Source organism: Ornithorhynchus anatinus, chromosome X2, assembly GCF_004115215.2.
Source record: "Ornithorhynchus anatinus isolate Pmale09 chromosome X2, mOrnAna1.pri.v4, whole genome shotgun sequence".
Taxonomy (NCBI): Eukaryota; Metazoa; Chordata; class Mammalia; order Monotremata; family Ornithorhynchidae; genus Ornithorhynchus; species Ornithorhynchus anatinus.
This window is the reverse complement of record NC_041750.1, coordinates 29,495,353-29,512,826: the sequence shown is the minus strand read 5'-3', so window position 1 is coordinate 29,512,826 and position 17,474 is coordinate 29,495,353. Positions and strand designations below refer to the sequence as shown.

At 49.3% G+C, this 17,474-nt stretch overlaps 1 protein-coding gene across 2 annotated transcripts in view; it reads left to right on the top strand.

The window, feature by feature from the left end:
• Positions 1–2,451: 2,451 nt before the first annotated feature.
• The window catches only part of ZNF407 (zinc finger protein 407), a 276,349-nt gene continuing 261,326 nt past the window's right edge, over positions 2,452–17,474 (top strand). For both annotated transcript variants that reach the window (XM_029052837.2, XM_029052839.2), the window contains exon 1: positions 2,452–2,529. The gene's annotated coding sequence lies outside the window, so the exon portion shown is untranslated. The remainder of the gene's footprint in view (positions 2,530–17,474) is intronic.

The window sequence follows — 17,474 nt, the reverse complement described above, 5'->3', positions numbered from 1 at the left end:
TAAGTGCAAATCAATGTAAAATGACAGGCATCTAAGTGCTAAGAAAGAATGAGTGCTAAAGGTCCGAACATGAAATGTTAAACATATGTTGTCACGAAATAGGGCAGGGGAAATTCACCGCAGAATTCATCTCAGGGTTTGAAGACTGGGGGAGCTGTGATCTGGACGAATTAAAGGGGTGAGAGGGGATGTCTAAGGAGGTGAGGGGAGAGTTCTAAGCAGATAGAAGGTTGGGTACAGTGGATGGGAGAGAGGAATAAAGCGAAGTGTGAGCCACTGTGAGTTGACATATAGCAGCAGAAGAAAGCAGATAGGGAGAAGCTAGTAGAGTCTTGAAGCCAATTGTCTGGTTAACCATTGGAGATTTGAGAGGAGTGGTGAGTAGAATTTTAGAAGGGTGATCTGGGAAGCAGAGTATAAAACAGAGTATAAATCGACCTAATGAGGAGGTTGCTACATAGTTTAGAGGTTCCAAGGTAGTAATTACATGGCTCAGGTCACCTTTAAGATGGGTGCCTAGACCTGTACACTCTCACCCCCCAAAGCAGGAAGCTTAATTTTACAACTTTCCAATCCTCGGGGAGCCTGCAGTGGTTAACTAAAATCTGTTTGCTTGGAACGGTAGGGAGTCTGAGTACTTCCTTCTTGAAGAGTTATCTTATCTCGACAGTGTTGCCATGATTTGTTGACTTGTGGATTGTTGTTTTCAGTTGTTGGTTTTTTTTTACTTCACCCTGATTGCGAGGCCCCTGTGGGAGGGCTTGTGCCTGAACTGTTTATTTGTATCTAGTCCAGTGTTCGGTACACTATAAGTGCGAATAAATAACATCACTAGTAGGGCTATAACAAGTTGACCTAGCTGATGAACTTTTTGGAACTAGGAGAGGATCTGGCATGTTGAGAAGGAAAATCAGTAGAATTTTAGAGAGAGAAATTTAAAGGTGATATCGAGGTTGTAAAATTATGGGACGGGGGATGGCGGTCAACTGTGAGGGGGAATTTAGGTGAACTGGATTTAAGAGGGACGATAAACAGTTCAGTTTTAGAAATATTGAGTTTAAGGAACTGGTGAGACAGCCTTGTGGAGATGCCCTGGAGGAAAGAGATGTGGTATTATAGAGAAGGGCTGGTGACTCTATGTGTTATCCACATAGAGATGGTAGTTAAAGCAGTGGGGGAAGATGAACTCCCCTAGGGAGTGGAGGCTGAGAAGATGAGGGGATATAGTCCAGAGCCTTGAAAATACCCACAGTTGTCTGAAAAGGATCAGCCAAAGAGGTAGTGTAGCCTTCTGGAAAGTGCACCCAGACCTCATCTGTAAAATGGGGATGAAGACTGTGAGCCTCACGTGGGACAACCTGATGACCGTGTATCTCCCCCAGCGCTTAGAACAGTGATCTGCACCTAGTAAGCGCTTAATACCCAAATTACTATTATTAATTTACTTGCCCACAGTCAAGTGGCAGGGCCAGGATTCGAACCTATGACCTCTGACTCCCCAGCCCGGGCTCTTTTCCACTGAGCCACGCTGCTTCTCTAAACGTGTGGTCTTTCCACGAGGCCACAGTGCTTCCCATATTAGTCTGGGGAAGCATATTACAGGGGAAGCGGCGTGGCTCAGTGGAAAGCGCCCCGGCTTGGGAATCAGCAGAGGTCACGGGTTCGAATCCCGGCTCTGCCACCTGGCAGCCGTGTGACTGTGGACAAGTCACTTCACTTCCCTGGGCCTCGGTGACCTCATCTGTAAAATGGGGATTAACTGTGAGCCTCACGTGGGACCACCTGATGACCCTGTGTCTCCCCCAGCGCTTAGAACAGTGCTCTGCACATAGTAGGCGCTTAACGGAGAAGCAGCATGGCTCAGTGGAAAGAGCCCGGGCATTGGAGTCAGAGGTCATGGGTTCGAATCCCGGCTCTGCCACTTAGCTGTGTGACTGCGGGTGAGTCACTTCACTTCACTGGGCCTCAGTCCCCTCATCTGTCAAATGGGGATGAAGACTGGGAGCCCCACGTGGGACCACCTGATGACCCTGTGTCTCCCCCCAGCGCTTAGAACAGTGCTCTGCACAGAGTAAGCGTTTAACAAATCCCAACATTTATTATTATTATTAACAAAGACCCACATTATTATTAGATTAAGATGGGGATGAAGATCGTGAGCCCCACGTGGGACCACGTGATGACCCTAGATCTCCCCCAGCGCTGAGAACCGGGCTCTGCACAGGGTAAGCGCTCAGGGAATACGACTGACTGAATGACTGAATGACTGAGCGAATGAATGAATGAATGAATGAATGAATGAATGAATGAATGAATGAATGAAGGCCGGTCCCGAGGGCGGAGAACATGGCGGAGGGGGCGGCGCATGCGCAGCCGGAGGCGCGAGGCCTTGCCCTCCGCGGGGACTCGCCCTCAAGCCCTCCCCCTCCCCCGTCGCGGAAGTGACGCGGCCGAAGGGGGCGGGGAGCTACGGCGCGCCACTGGTGACCAAGAACATCACAAGCGGAGGGGGAGGATTCCGAGTGCGCGGTGAGTAAGCGGAGGCGGCGGGGCGCCCTGGCCTCCGCCGCCGGCCGGCCGGCGAGGGCCGGCGAGGGCCGCCGGGCCCGGCGCCCCCGGGCGGCGGGCGACCCCTCCGCGGGGCCCGTCCCTCCCTTCGGCCTTTTGGGGCCTCCGCGCTGCCGTCGTTTCCCTGCCGTTGGCCGTCAGCCGTCAGCGGGCGGGTCTCGGCGCGCCCGGCCTCCGGCCAATCGCCGTCGTCGTCCCGCCCCCCGGCCCCGCCTCGCCGCTTCTGATTGGCCGCCGCCCGCCCGCGGCTTCCCCCCCCCCCCCGGGGCACGGCCGGGGCGCCTGCGCTGGGCGGGCGGAGTCGGGGCGCATGCGTCGGGCAGGGTCGCGGGGGAGGGGGAAACTGCACGGCCCAGACCGCTAGGTGGCGACGGCGGGCTCTGGGAGCCTTCTGTCTTTTCTCCATCATAATAGTCAGGGTGGTATCGGTTAAGCGCTTACTGTGTGCACAGCACTGTGCATCACAGCAGTCTTCATCCCCATTTTAATATAATAATAATGTTGGTCTTTGTTAAGCGCTTCCGGTGTGCACAGCACTGTTCTAAGCGCTGGGGGAGAAACGGGGTCATCAGGTTGTCCCACTTGGGGCCCCCGGGCTTCGTCCCCATTTTAATATGATAAGAATAACGTTGGCATTTGTTGAGCGCTTGCTATGTGCACGGCACTGTGCATCACAGCAGTCTTCATCCCCATTTTAATATAATAATAATGTTGGTCTTTGTTAAGCGCTTCCTGTGTGCACAGCACTGTCATCAGGTTGTCCCACGTGGGGGCTCACAGGCTTCATCCCCATTTTAATATAGTATTACTATGTGCACAGCACTGTTCATCACACAGTCTTCATCCCCATTTTAATAGAATAATGTTGGTCTTTGTTAAGCGCTTCCTCTGTGCAGAGCACTGTTCTAAGCGCTGGGGGAGATACACGGTCAGCAGGTTGGCCCACGTGGGGCTCACCGTCTTCATCCCCATTTTAATATAATAATAATAATGTTGGTCTTCTGTTAAGTGCTTACGATAGCACTGTTCTAAGCGCTGGGGGAGATACAGGGTCATCAAGGTGTCGTCGTCAAGGTGTCCCACGTGGGGCTGACAGTCTTTATCCCCATTTTAATATAATAATAATAATGTTGGTCTTTGTTAAGCGCTTACTATATGCAGAGCACTGTTCTAAGCGCTGGGGGAGATACAAGGTGATCAGGTTGTCCCGCGTGGGGCTCACCGTCTTCATCCCCATTTTAATATAATAATAATAATGTTGGTATTTGTTAAGCACTTACTATGTGCAGAGCATGTTCTAAGCGCTGGGGTAGATACATTATACAGGGTAATCAGGTCGTCCCACGTGAGGCCCACAGTTAATCCCTACTTTACAGATGAGGTAACTGAGGCACAGAGAAGTGAAGTGACTTGCCCACAGTCACCCAACCGACAAGTGACAGAGCCGGGATTCGAACCCACGACCTCTGACTCCCATGCCCGTGCTCTTTCCACTCAGCCACGCTGCTTCTCATCACCATCATCATAATGATGCCATTTGTAAAGTGCTTACTAGGTGCCAAGCACCGTTCTAAGCGCTGGGGGGAGGGGGGTGGAGAGACGAGGTCATCAGGTTGTCCCATGTGGGGCTGACAGTCTTCATCCCCATTTTACAGATGAGGTCACTGAGGCCCAGAGAAGTTGTGACTTGCCCAAAGTCACCCAGCTGACAAGTGGCGGAGCCAGCCCGGGGGGCTCTGGGTAATAATGACAACAATAATAATAAAAAAAAATAGCGACATTCGTTAAACGCTCACTCTGTGCTAGGCGCCGTCCTAAGGGCTGGGGTGGGTACAACCAAATGGGGTTGGACACAGTCCCTGTCTCACGTGGGGCCCACGTTGTTTAACCCCATTTTACAGATGAGGTCACTGAGGCCCAGAAAAAGAAATAATAATAATGGTATTTGTTAATTGCTTATTATGTGCAGAGCACTGTTCTAAACGCTGGGGTATACAGGGTAATCAGATTGCCGCACATGAGGCTCACAGTCTTAATCCCCATTTTACAGATGAGGTAACTGAGGCATAGAGAAGTGAAGTGACTTGCCAACAAGTCACACAGCTGACAAGTGGCAGAGCAGAATTCGAACCTATAACCTCTGACTCCCAAGCCTGTGCTCGTTCCACTGAGCCACGCTGCTTCTCTAAGTGACTTGCCCGAGGTCACGGAGCAGCCAAGTGGCGGTGTCTGGATTAGAACCCAGACCTTCTGACTCCAGGCTCGCTAGGCCATGCTACTTCTCATGGATCTGTGAAAAGATTTTTGTCCACTTGCTCCTTATCCTGTAGAGATGCCCTTTAGTTGAAGACTACTGTTCTCGCATGTCCCTGATAATAATAATAATGTAATAATGTTGGTATTTGTTAAGCGCTTACTATGTGCAGAGCACTGTTCTAAGCGCTGGGGTAGACACAGGGTCATCAGGTTGTCCCACGTGGGGCTCACAGTCTTCATCCCCATTTTCCAGATGAGGGAACTGAGGCCCAGAGAAGTGAAGTGACTCACCCACAGTCACACAGCTGACAAGGGGCAGAGCCGGGATTCGAACCCATGACCTCTGACTCCAAAGCCCGGGCTCTTTCCACTGACCCACGCTGCTTCTCCAGCCCCCGACGTGTCGTTTTATTTAAATGGTAAAATATTGTAATTATTATTATTAATAATTCCACCTCCGCCGTGTGTCTGCTGTGTGACATTGGACACGTGGCTACTACACTGCTCTGTGCCTCAATTCCCTCACCTGCAAAATAATAATAATAATAATTGTGGCATTTTAGTGCTTACTATGTGCCAGGCACTGTACTAAGCGCTGGGGTGGATACAAGCAATTCAGGTTGGACACAGTCCCTGTCCCATGTGGGGCTCATAGTCTCACTCCCCATTTTACAGATGAGGTCACTGAGGCCCAGAGAAGTGAAGTGACCTGCCCAAGATCACACAGGAGACACGTGGCAGAGCTGGGATTAGAACCCATGACCTTCTGACTCCCAGGCCCGGGCTTTATCCACTAAGGCACTTGATTGATGACAACTGTTGGGCCTCACAGTGTCAGGTCCGGCGGGCTCCTAAGAGAAGCAGCGTGGCTCAGTGGAAAGAGCCCGGGCTTGGGAGTCAGAGGTCGTGGGTTCTAATCCCGGCTCCGCCGCTTGCCAGCTGTGTGACTTTGGGCGAGTCACTTCGCTTCTCTGTGCCTCAGTTCCCTCATCTGGAAAATGGGGATTAAAACTGTGAGCCCCACAAGGGACAATCTGATCACCTTGTATCCCCGCAGCGCTTAGAACAGTGCTTTGCACATAGTAAGCGCTTAACAAATGCTACCATTTATTTATTTGATTACCCTGCCTCCCTTCTTCCCGAATCCTTCCATCAATCAGTCGATCAATATTCATCTCTCTGCTCCACATCCCTTTCCCGCTGCAGGGGGACCAAAGGAGTAGACGGGGATGGAAAGGGGAAAATGCAAGCTACCTCAGGGTGGGCGTTCCTAGAAAGTTCTAGGAGGGTTCAATTCCAGCACTTCGGCTTGCAATCCGACATGATTGACAGACAGAAAATAATTTACAGGCAGGTGTAAGGAGAGAGGAAAAAATGGACAGGTGATAAATGCTTAGAGTGTGTATATCGACATGTATAAAGATGCCGAGGGGGTAGGTGAGAGGATATGATCTTGGGAAGAGAAGAAAATGATTGGGGGAAAGTCTCCTGGAGGAGGTGGGATTTGGGGAGGGAGTTCGAGGCAGAGGGAAGGATGCGAGCCTCGGGAATTGTAGTCGGTTTGTTGCTCTATGGCAGCCGGTGAGCTGAGAGCGCCGGTCAGTGACCGGAGAGGAGCTGCCTGATCCAAGCTGTTCAAGACACTGGCTTCAGCCAGAGCGGGCCAGCTCGGGGGCTACTTTGAGGACACCCACCTGGAAGAGAAGGCCCCGAGGCCTTTTCGTGCCTGGGCGGGGACCCACTCAGGAGGGCAAAAAAAGGACACGTCCCTCTCCCCTCCTTTCCACTCCTCGCCCCTTCTCCACCCCCTTTATCTTTCCCCACCCCTCTTTTTCCCTCTCCCCAAGGGGGTGGGATTCTCCCAATAATAATAATAATGTTGGTATTTGTTAAGCGCTTACTGTGTGCAGAGCGCTGTTCTAAGCGCTGGGTAGATACAGGGTAATCAGGTTGTCCCACGTCTTCATCCCCATTTTACAGATGAGGGAACTGAGGCACAGAGAAGTGAAGCGACTTGCCCACAGTCACACAGCTGACAGGTGGCAGAGCCAGGATTCGAACCCATGACCTCGGACTCCCCAGCCCGGGCTCTTTCCACTGAGTCAGTCTCCAAGGAGCTCCAGCCCGCTTGGTAGCTTGAGGGTGCGACTGCAGGTGTTGCCTTCCCCGAGACCTCCAGGCCTGCACTGAGGATGGCTATTGAGGTAGTTTCTGCAGGGCGGGGGGAACAAATCTGCTGTTGGCACAGTAGGTTGGTGTGATAAATGAAGCACTGGGTGGGAGGAACAGGGCAAACACAGTTAGACAAATGTAAATAAAAAACAGCATAATAGAACGGGAGGAACACAATTAGGCAAATGTAAAAAAAAAAAAAAAGCACCGCACAATAGATACCTTAACCTAAACATGTAAAAAGATACCTAAGAAGGCAAAGCACAGAAACATAAATATTTTCCAGGGTCACAAGCAGGGAGGGATTCCTGAGGGCCTTATCGCACTTATGTACACACATCCTTTTATACTCTGTTACTTCCTCTTCTCTGGAATTTGTCATCCCTCTCCCCTGCTAGACTGTAAGGTCCTCGAGGCCAGGGGTCATGTCTACTACTCAGAGCTTAGAAGAGTGCTTGGCACATAGTAAGCGCTTAACAAATACCATCGTTATTATTATTACTGCTGTTCCTAAAAGTGGTATTTGTGAAACGCTCACTTCATTCGTTCATTCAGTAGTATTTATTGAGCGGTTACTATGTGCAGAGCACTGTACTAAGCGCTCGGAATGTACTATTCGGCAACAGATAGAGACAATCCTGTCCAACGACGGGTTCACGGTCTAAATCGCGGAGAACAGTTATTGTGCCAATCAATGGGGTAGATAGAGTATAATCAGATCAGTCATATGGAGCCCACATTTTGAGTAGGCAGGACGATAGATATTTATGAGCACTTATGCCTTTTATTCTTGTCGTCACCACTAGGCTAAGTATGTTTATGTTTTTTTGCGGGGGGGGAGAGGACATTCAGGTATTTCTAAAAACATCTGTACTGCTTCCTGCTCTATATCCTTGCCCTCCCTCGGGCTTCCAACTCTTTTTGAGTCAATTTGTGTAAGTTTTTCTCCCCAGTTGTAAGCTCCTTGAATAGAGAATGTGGGTTCCTCTGGGAACTATCCCAAGTGGTTAGTACAGTGCTTTGCACACAGGCACTCAAATACCACTGATCGAGTTATCTGAGAGCCCATCTCCACTAGACGAGAACTTTTGCTGAGCCCCAGATATCGGGTATTCATTCATTCAATATTTACTGAGTGCTTACTGTGTGCAGAGCACTGTACTAAGCACTTGGAATGTACAATTCGGCAACAGATAGAGATAATCCCTGCCCATTGACGGGTTTACAGAATGACTCTGTGTGTTTACTTGCTCCAGCCTGGGGTTTGGGGGACTCTCGGGAGCCTTGGTGATGGGGACCACCAAGGCGATCTCAGTTTTGGGGATCCTTTCATCAGTTGACCCTCTCCCAGATCCCTCTTGGGGATCCTCAGGCAGCCGGGAGGGGAAAAGAAGGAGGGAAGGCTGGCCTGTCGGCCCTCTGTCCCTCCCTCCCTCCCTCCCTCCCTTCCTTCAGATCAGATGAGCAGCAGCAACAGCAGCAGCACATCTCCAGACACCTCGTGGCTCTCCGGTCAGCAGCCCAGGCCAGCTCAGATAATTTAGTGGCCCAGTCTCGCAGGCTTCTCCTCAGCTTGGGGGCCACGTCTGCGTGAGGAGCTGAAAGGCAGGGAAAATGCTCAGGGATCACTTTTCCGGTTTATTGACAATCCCAACAGAGCCAGAGACAGAACTGAGTCGTTTAGCGGGAAGGCACTGTAGCAGCGTAATAAATATCAATAAGTAAATACAGCCCCAAACATCCTAAATGGGTGGCGTTCAGAGCGTGAGCCGGGCCCAGCTTGCTGGTTTCGTGGCTGAACTAATTTTTTTTTGGCTCGATTCCAGCACTGGCATAATGTCCTACTTCAGATGTATGGTACATAAAAATGTTTTATGGATGCTATCTTCAAGATCCTTAAGACTTCTTTTGTTTGCAGTTTTATTATTTGAAAAATAGGAAGCTTATAAATGCTCCCTGGTTTTCTCTTGTTTTGTCTTTGTTTTTTTTTTCCAGAAGGGAAAAGGTGGGGCCTATGCGTTTTCATTTTACATTATTTACAAGTTGAAGACCAGCAGTTGAGAGACTAATGGATGCTTAAAAAATTCTCCCTGAAGTATATGCTTCATGTTTTGAATTTAAAATATGATTGGTCTGTCAATTATCATAGTATTTATGAGTTGCCCTTTTGAAGCCATTATCTAAACTGAAAGCTATTTTGACTGTTTATATTTAACCTGCTAAAAAGCTACAAGTGGCTAAGTTACGATGGAGCAGTAGAAATACAACCCTCGAAGTCAAAACCTGAAACCACTCCAGTCCTTGACACAGAATCGGAGCTCAATAAGTAACTGTCGAATGACCATCTAAAACAGTTGCACTTGATCAAGTACAGTAAAATCGTTCCTGGCACAAAAGACTTCTCCTTGCAGAGTGGAGTATTTTATGACTCCCTCACGTCGTTCAGGTGGGCCGGGAATTCTGTTGCCTCTCCCTCCTCTTCCCTCACCCCTCCAGGACGTAACCCCTGATTTCGCCCCGATACAGTGGTTCAAACCCCACGATTTCTTAAGGGAGGCCTTGTTGTAGATGGACCCTGATTTCCCAGCAGCTCCGACACAGAGGGAGAGGCAGGCTCTCTGTCTCTCTGTCTCTCTCCCTCTGGTATTTGTTAAGCCCTTATAATGTGCCAGGCACTGTACTAAGCGCTGGGTAGATACAAGCTTAATCAGGTTGGAAGCAGTCTATGTCCCCCATAGGGCTCGCAGGCTCTTCATCCCCACTTTACATATGAGGTAACTGAGGCGCGGAGAACTACCAATTGTTGTGCCCGTAGGTCTGCTACTGGGTGCGGACCGTGGTGCGAGGTGATGGCGGTGCATTAGAAAAAGCTTCGAGGTCTCCGCCCTGGAAGAGTTTTGCATCTACATCTGGAAATCCCATATCCTGAAGCCGGAACTATCTTCACATGGCTCCAAAGCCAAATTAACATCTCCTCTAGGCCACTGGTGGGCTGTGCCCTCTCCCATCACCGACTTGTAGGAGACCCCCACCTCCTGCCTTCCAGCTGGGACCTGGGCCCCCTGCCCGGCCGCTCTCAGCCAGGGCAGGAGCTGAAATGGTCTATTCTCCTACCGTCCGATGTCAGCGTGGCCTGGGTGCTCCGTCGGACCCTCTTGGCAAAGTAAACCTCTGGGGCTCCCGGAAACCACGTGTCTTCCTCGCAAAGAACTTCTTAGAGCACATGAAGGATTCCCAAAGGCATCCAGCTGAGGTTGGCCTGTATCTGCATCTCTGTGCCGTCGGAATTTCAAAATAACCTTCAGTGGCCACCTCACCTACTTATGCTCATGATTTTCTTTCTTCTACCCTTTGACAATGAGAAATGTTGTGGATTTGTTGAACTGCCTCAGGTTGGAGCTGAACATTTAGAAGTGGAAATTAATCATCAGAGAAAACAATCAGTGCCTGTGCCTCAAAGACAGAGGATTGTTATTATCGTTGTTGTTGTTCCTGCTAATATTGGTTAGGTACTGACCGTGGGCCAAACCTTGTGCTGCAAGCTGGGGGATTACCCAGAAATTAATTCAGAGATGGCTTTGGGAACATAGTCCAGAACCTAACCGCTGATTTGCCCTGATAGTGGTTCATACCCCATGATTTCTTAAGGGAGGCCTTGTTGTAGATGGATCCTGATTCCCCAGCAGCTCTGACACAGCTATCCTAAAGTGGGAGGATAGAACAATAAAAATGGAATCCAATGGATAAGAAAAAGAGGTTCTCATTAGATAATTCCATAAAAATCAAGAAATCTATCCCTTTCTAAATGTTCTGTCCCCATCCACTTTCAGATAGGTAGCACCGAGCTTTCTGTTGCACTTAAGTCTGCTTGTATACCTAAATCCTAACTGAAACATTGGGCCCACTGGGATACTCTGGGAAACCCACTGTGGCCAGCTTCCATTCATTCAATCGTATTTACTGAGTGCTTACTGTGTGCAGAGCACTGTACTAAGCAACTGGAAAGTTCAATTCAGCAATAAAGAGAGCCAATCCCTGCCCACAATGGGCTTACAGTCTAGAAGGAGACTTGTAGGGGCTTCCTAGGATTCTGATTTTAACCTTTTTGTGGGGAAGGTCTGCGACATTTTCTTCAAATGGAATTAGCTATGGAATCAGTGTTGAACGAGGTCTGTCCATCCACCGATTTGGGGGACTTCAGCTGTGCTCCCCTACAGGCTAGCCCCCCTGTGAGCGTGGTGGGGAGGGCGGGCTTTCCAGGTGGTAGGAGGGTGGATGACCGGCTCCCACTTACCTGTCCGCCTGCCCATCTGCCCTGACCCAGACTGTGCTGGGGCTCATCGTTGGAGAGGGACCTCCGGTCACATGGGGTCCGGTCCGCTGTCCACCCCAGCCTGGCGCTCAGTAAGTGCTGAAAAAATACCATCATTATTATTAGTGGTACGTGTTTTGACACTGAATGATGGAGAGGAGCAAGACCTGAATGGGGCATTCAGGAAGCAGCGTGGCTCAGTGGAAATAGCATGGGCTTGGGAGTCAGAGGACATGGATTCTAATCCCTGCTCCATCACTTGTCTGCTGTGTGATCTCGGGCAAGCCACTCAACTTCTCTGTGCCTCAGTTACCTCATCTGTAAAATGGGGATTAAGAGTGTGAGCCCCTGTGGGACAACCTCATTACCCTTTATCTACCCCAGCACTTATAACAGTGCTCAGCACATAGTAAGTGCTTAACAAATACCATAATTATTGTGATTATTATCACGTGGGAAGAGCAGGAGCACGGGGCTGAAATGGGGTAGCGGCGCAGTCGGCAAGAGAGACGCTTTAAAGACAGTGAGGCGAAACCTCAAGCGATGAGCCGTCGCTGGGCACAGCTGGCAGACAGATAGACAAGCAGCAGTGGCGAGCAAACCCACCTCGCAGGCGGCGATTAGAATGGGTGCCAGGGTTAGAACAGAGGGTTAGAACAGAAAAGATGCTGATCTGGACAGAGAGGAGAACAGTGCCAGGCCCGGCAGGGAGCAGATGCAGCAGCACCACAGGGCAGACTTGCAAGCGCATGCTGAGACCGGAGGCGGCCCGCCCGGTTCCTCGACCTTCACAACCTCACTCGAAGACTGAGAAAACCTTGCTGGCCTCAGAACTGATCAACCCGGTGTGGCTCAATATTGGAAGTGAGGGTTTCGCTCACTCCTAAGGGATAACGGGTCCCCGTCACTGATCCCCCTCCATGCAGACCTGAGAATTGTACATTCCAAGTGCGTAGTACAGTGCTGTGCACATAGTAAGCCCTCAATAAATACTACTGAATGAATGAATGAGAATTAATCGGTCAGTCATATTTATGGAGCATTTGCTGCATGCAGAGCGCTGGACTAAGCGCTTGGGTCAGTGCAGTACAGCAGAATTGTAGAACAACTTGACGTCGGTACCGAGAAGCACGGGCAACTCATTTGCTAAGTGTTTTTCCGGCCTGGGAATTTGGGTTGCATTTTCTCCTCCCTCACCATGAACCCTTTTTCCAAGAAGGCGCTTGGATTGTGAACGCCTGTTTTAATTTAGCATGCTTTTACCACGGGAGAAAGGAAAATATCTGCTGGAGAAAGTTTAAAGCAAAAAACTGCTGCTTTGGAACCAAAAAGCACTAGAATTCTCTTTGAAACGTGCCTAACGTTGAGATTGTCTGAACCATCAGAATTGCCCAGCGGGTAATTACATAATTTCACACTCTCTAGCAAAGTCAGACCCTGAGGAAGAGGTTGACAGCCCATGTGTCTGTTCCGTGACAGTGATGTCTGTATTTATCCGAAATCTATGGTGATTGTGAGATGGTCCTCATTGATGCTGTACAACACTGTGCTTCGTAACACATGAAAAGTTAAAATACATAAATACCTGAGCCCCTCCGGTTTCAAAGAGGCTGATATTTTTGCTTTTATGAGCTCTTTTCCGTATTGGTTTTTAGTGCTTTTTGCTGTTTGATATTCATGCTTCTCTTTTGTTCTTTCCTGCTCTGCTCTTTTCTTCTTTTCCTTAAACAAATAGTTGATATGGTAATAAGAACCCTCCTAGGAGAAAGCCATTGTTTAGCTCAGTTAGGGTACTACTAATCCAGTCACCAGAGCAACCGGGACCCAGCAGGGCCTCTCAGTTATTAAATATAATAGAAACTTTGCATTTTAAATCCCAAGCTCAGAAACCACTTCTTACCAAAGTGTACAGTTCAATTCTGGGATTTCTGCTCACGGTCAGTTCTAGATCAGAATTGGATCAGTAACTCTGGGAAGAAGAGTAGGAGCATTCAGGGCTCCTGCTGATTTTGAAACTAATTACCAGACCAAAGGAATCGATTCCGAGATCAGTAGTACCTTTTGAAAAACGGCAAAGCAGAGAAGTAGAAAACGTGTCTTTGCGTAGCCCCCAGTAAACCGCACTGGGATTGCGAACAGAACGGCAACTCTTTCGGGGCCCAGAGTCCCGACTGAGCTCCCGAGGCTCCCTTCCGGCCTCATGTGAAGCGGTACCTGGGCGGGTCTCTGGACCGCTGCAGGGGAGGCTTGTGGCAACCGTTCACTGCCGTTCCCATTTCCTTGGTTTTTTTAAATCCGCCAAAGTAAACTGAATCATTGGTACCGGTCTTTATGCCTCTGGGTTGGTGGGAAATCCCAACAAGGAGAGAAGCAAATAGGAGCTTTTCGTCTTGGCCTGGAATGGCGGCTGTCTATCAGTCAGAATGATGATGGCTGAGCCTCGGTCCCATCACCGAGGATGGAGACACCGATGGGTGAATCGATTTCAGCGCTGATGTTTTGCATGGCTCCTCTCGCTCGCTCTCATCCCTGCTAGCTGTGTTGTTCCCGCTGGGCCCGGAGTACGACGAACGAGCAGTTGGGCAGGAGTGCAGCACATTGCAAAGTGCATGAGAAGGAAGGCATTTTCGGGTGCAGCGTCTGTTGGCAGCCAAAGCGAGCGCAGCAAGGTGTCAGCCCAGGGCTGGGCTGCTGTGGCCTGATCGGTAGTTAGTTGCCGTAGTAGCTGCCGTGGCACATGCCACAGCACATTAGCCAACTCATTTTCAGCAATCCTAATGGGCCCGCCTACTGCCCGGTAAGTCCTAGGGGGTTCTTTGGGCAGAAATCTTCACCTCTGCTGGCACAGCCCCAGCACAAAGAACCCAGGCCTTCCGATTCCCAGAGTTTGGGCCCTTCCCCGTCGACCCACGGTAGGGTGTCAGGAGAACGAGGCATTAGCAACAATACTGAGGCATAGACTGAGAGCGATTAGTGGTCGAGGCTGGCCTTGAGGAGGGATGGTGGTGGAAAAGAGATTAACTTTGAGAACGAGGAGCAGAGGCCTCCGATTCCTGGGCAGAGGCAGCATGGCACTGTATCGCTCCAAAACCAAGTCATCAGCCAGTCAGTCGTATTAATGGGTGCTTACTGTGTGCAGAGCACTGTATTAAGCTCTTGGGAGAGTCAGCGCTTAGAATAGTGCTTTGCACACAGTAAGCACTTAACAAATGCCATCATTATTATTACAATATAACAGACGTTCCCTGCCCACAGCGGGCTTACAGTCTAGAGGGGGAATTTGGATACCAGCCCCGCGAACACCCGTGCTCTTGAAGGGCCTAGCACCTAGTTCTATTATTCTATTTGATGCTCCCTAGCTACACATCCTTCCACCTGCCCCCCGGCTCAAAGTCACCCGTTGGCAAGAGAGACAGATTTGTGAGCTCTTTGGGATTTTTGCCTCAAGTTGTCACTTTCCCGTGTCTTTGACATTACGTTATCACTGGCCTGTTTCACATTCGTAGCGTCTGTGACTGCTACAACAGAGTTAGGCTTCGCAGATGCTTCTCGGGTACAGTATTTTTCCAACCTGACCTTTTTCCTGGAAGACAGGATGAGTTAAACCAAGCATGTTCTTGAAGGGTTCTGAGGTGGCAGTAGGGGGAGGGAGAGAGTGAGACAGTAAAGTCTGTACACCCAGCCAGAGGAGTAGGGAGGGAAAGGGGGAAGCAGGAAGAAGCAGGATCAAGGGAAAATCCAAGGAAAGCCGTGGGGAGAGGGGGAGAGGTAGGGAAAAGAAGGAAACCAGAAAGGGGGAGCCTAGCCTCTCTGTGGGCAGGATTCCTGAAGTCAGGGATGGATGATCTGTGCCAGGTCCCCAGAGGGAGAGTTAAAGATGGAGAGGCGAAGATTGGGGATGCTGGAAGGCTAATTCTTAAACATGAAGATGGATTTCCTGGCAGGGCACCGAGCACATGGTTCCTTCGCGGGGGTTCTGGTGCCCCTGTTGAAGTCAGAGTCCTTAGCTAAATGGGCCATCGACCCATCTCGGGACTGGCGTTTCGTATGTCCTAATGTTGTAACTCCATGACCCTGCGTGGACCTTATCCATGGTGATGGGTCGTAGCAGAACACGCCGACGTCTGCTGTTTGAGCTGGAAATCCGCCACAGTTCATTCCACCGTATTTATTTAGCGCTTACTGTGTGCAGAGCAGTTTATTAAGCACTTGGGAGAGTACATTATAACAAGAAGCAGACCCATTCTCTGCCTATAGCGAGCTTGCACCACAAGCAAAATGAGCATAAGGAGTGGAGCCGCCTCCCAGTCGTGTGCCCGGTGGGAGCCCAGTCTAGAGAGCTCACTTTTCAGCGAGGTGCTGTGCTGAAGAAGACAGGAACCCCTGCCCGTGCCAGGCCCGGAGGGGGTGGATCTCTTCTTTCAGAGGCTTCCCAGGCCCAGGGAGCAAGGGAGATCTCAGGCAGCAACAAGACTGCCCAGCGTGCCCAGGGAGGCTTGTCCCGCTTTCAACTTTCCACCGTCTGCCCATGCCCCATGGGAGAATCAGCCCCATGTGAGGGGCTACGACGACAACGTTTTCTGTGCCTGGACCTTTTGCAAGTAGCATTAACTGTGTTTCCAAGTGTTAGTTTTAGATTAGCGCAGCTTTGCTCCCTTACCTCCTTCCCCCCCCATGGGTCGCCTCTACAGCTTCTTTTATTGCTTTCTGAATAGGTCTTAAAAATGTTAAGGGAAAGTATACCAACTTTCAGTATGGAATGATTTTTTTTTTCTTTAGTGCCTGAATGATAAATTCTTGAAAATAAGGTTTTATAATGGAAATGCTTAAGGGGCAGGGGAGGGGCTTTATCGTATGTAACCTTTCCTCCTCCTTTTTAGTGAATAGGCCGCTTAAACTAAATTAAGTAAAGGGTATAAATTCTGTTGTTTCAGTTTTTAATATTTCATGGATGACTTTATGGATAAAAATTACATTTAACAATAAATATGAAGAAGAATTTATACCGGCTGCACTAGTTTGATATGGAACAGCAAATCCCGTTTCTCTGTAGCTGTAAAGAAAATTCATTATAATGTCTTTGGTGGTGAGAGATGGCTTCATTGTGATTAGTTACATTGATAATAAAACAACCTTTTTACAAATGGCGTAAGATACGTGAGATCTCTTGTGTCTACCTTTAATGGCACTAAATTTGTGCATTTTCTACCTTATCAGATTTTCCTCTTTCCCTTTTCTTTGTAAGGTATTTTTAGTTCATAATTTTCAAAAAGTAATAGGCCGAGTTACCAGTAACGTGTTTGGTTTCAGGAAAGAATTTAGAAGTTCTTCATCGCATTTAGTTTTTGTTTCAGATTCTTTGTGATCCAAAAGGAATCTTCTCTAGATGAGGTTTGTCAAAATCGTTCATAGGATGGGTTGATTATCTGATTAGAAATTGGCATTTGAGCCACTCAAAAAGTGCTGCTAGGGAGGCAGTGCTGTCTGGTGGAAAGTGCATGGGATACGGAAACTGGAGAAGTCCTCTGCCATCGGCCTGTTGTGTGACATAAGGCAAGACCTTTAATCAGTCTCCGATCTGTAAAATGGGGATAAGTTACCTTCTCCCTCTTGTTTTTAGGTGTGAACTACGGGGATGGTGCTTAGCAAAATACTTGGGGTCTAATAACTGCTTAGTAAATACTATAGTCTACCTCCCAATCAAGGGCTGCCCTCTGGGGTTTATGGCTCGGAGAATTGCCTCCCACTACCTACCCTTCTACAAAATCCTAGAAATCGACCTCTGCACCTTCTGCCTGAAGCAGCTGCTGGAAGAAAAGCAAAGGAGGGATTGGCCTTAGCCCCACTTATCTCTGCCCCCTCTATCTCTGGCTCTCTCCCACCCCCCTCCTCCCCTAGGTGTACACTCCCCTGTCTTTTATTTTTTAATGGTATTTAAGCACTTATTATGTGCCAGGCACTGTACTAACCTCTGGGGTAGATGATGCACATTAATCAGTTTAATCACAGCCCCTGCCCCACATGGGGCTCAGAGAATTAATCCCCATTTTACAGATGAGGTAACAAGCAGAGAGACATTAAGTGACTTGCCCAAGGTCACACAGCGGACAAGCGGCGAAGCTGAGAATAGAACCCAGGTCCTTCTGACTCCCAGGCCTGTGCTCTA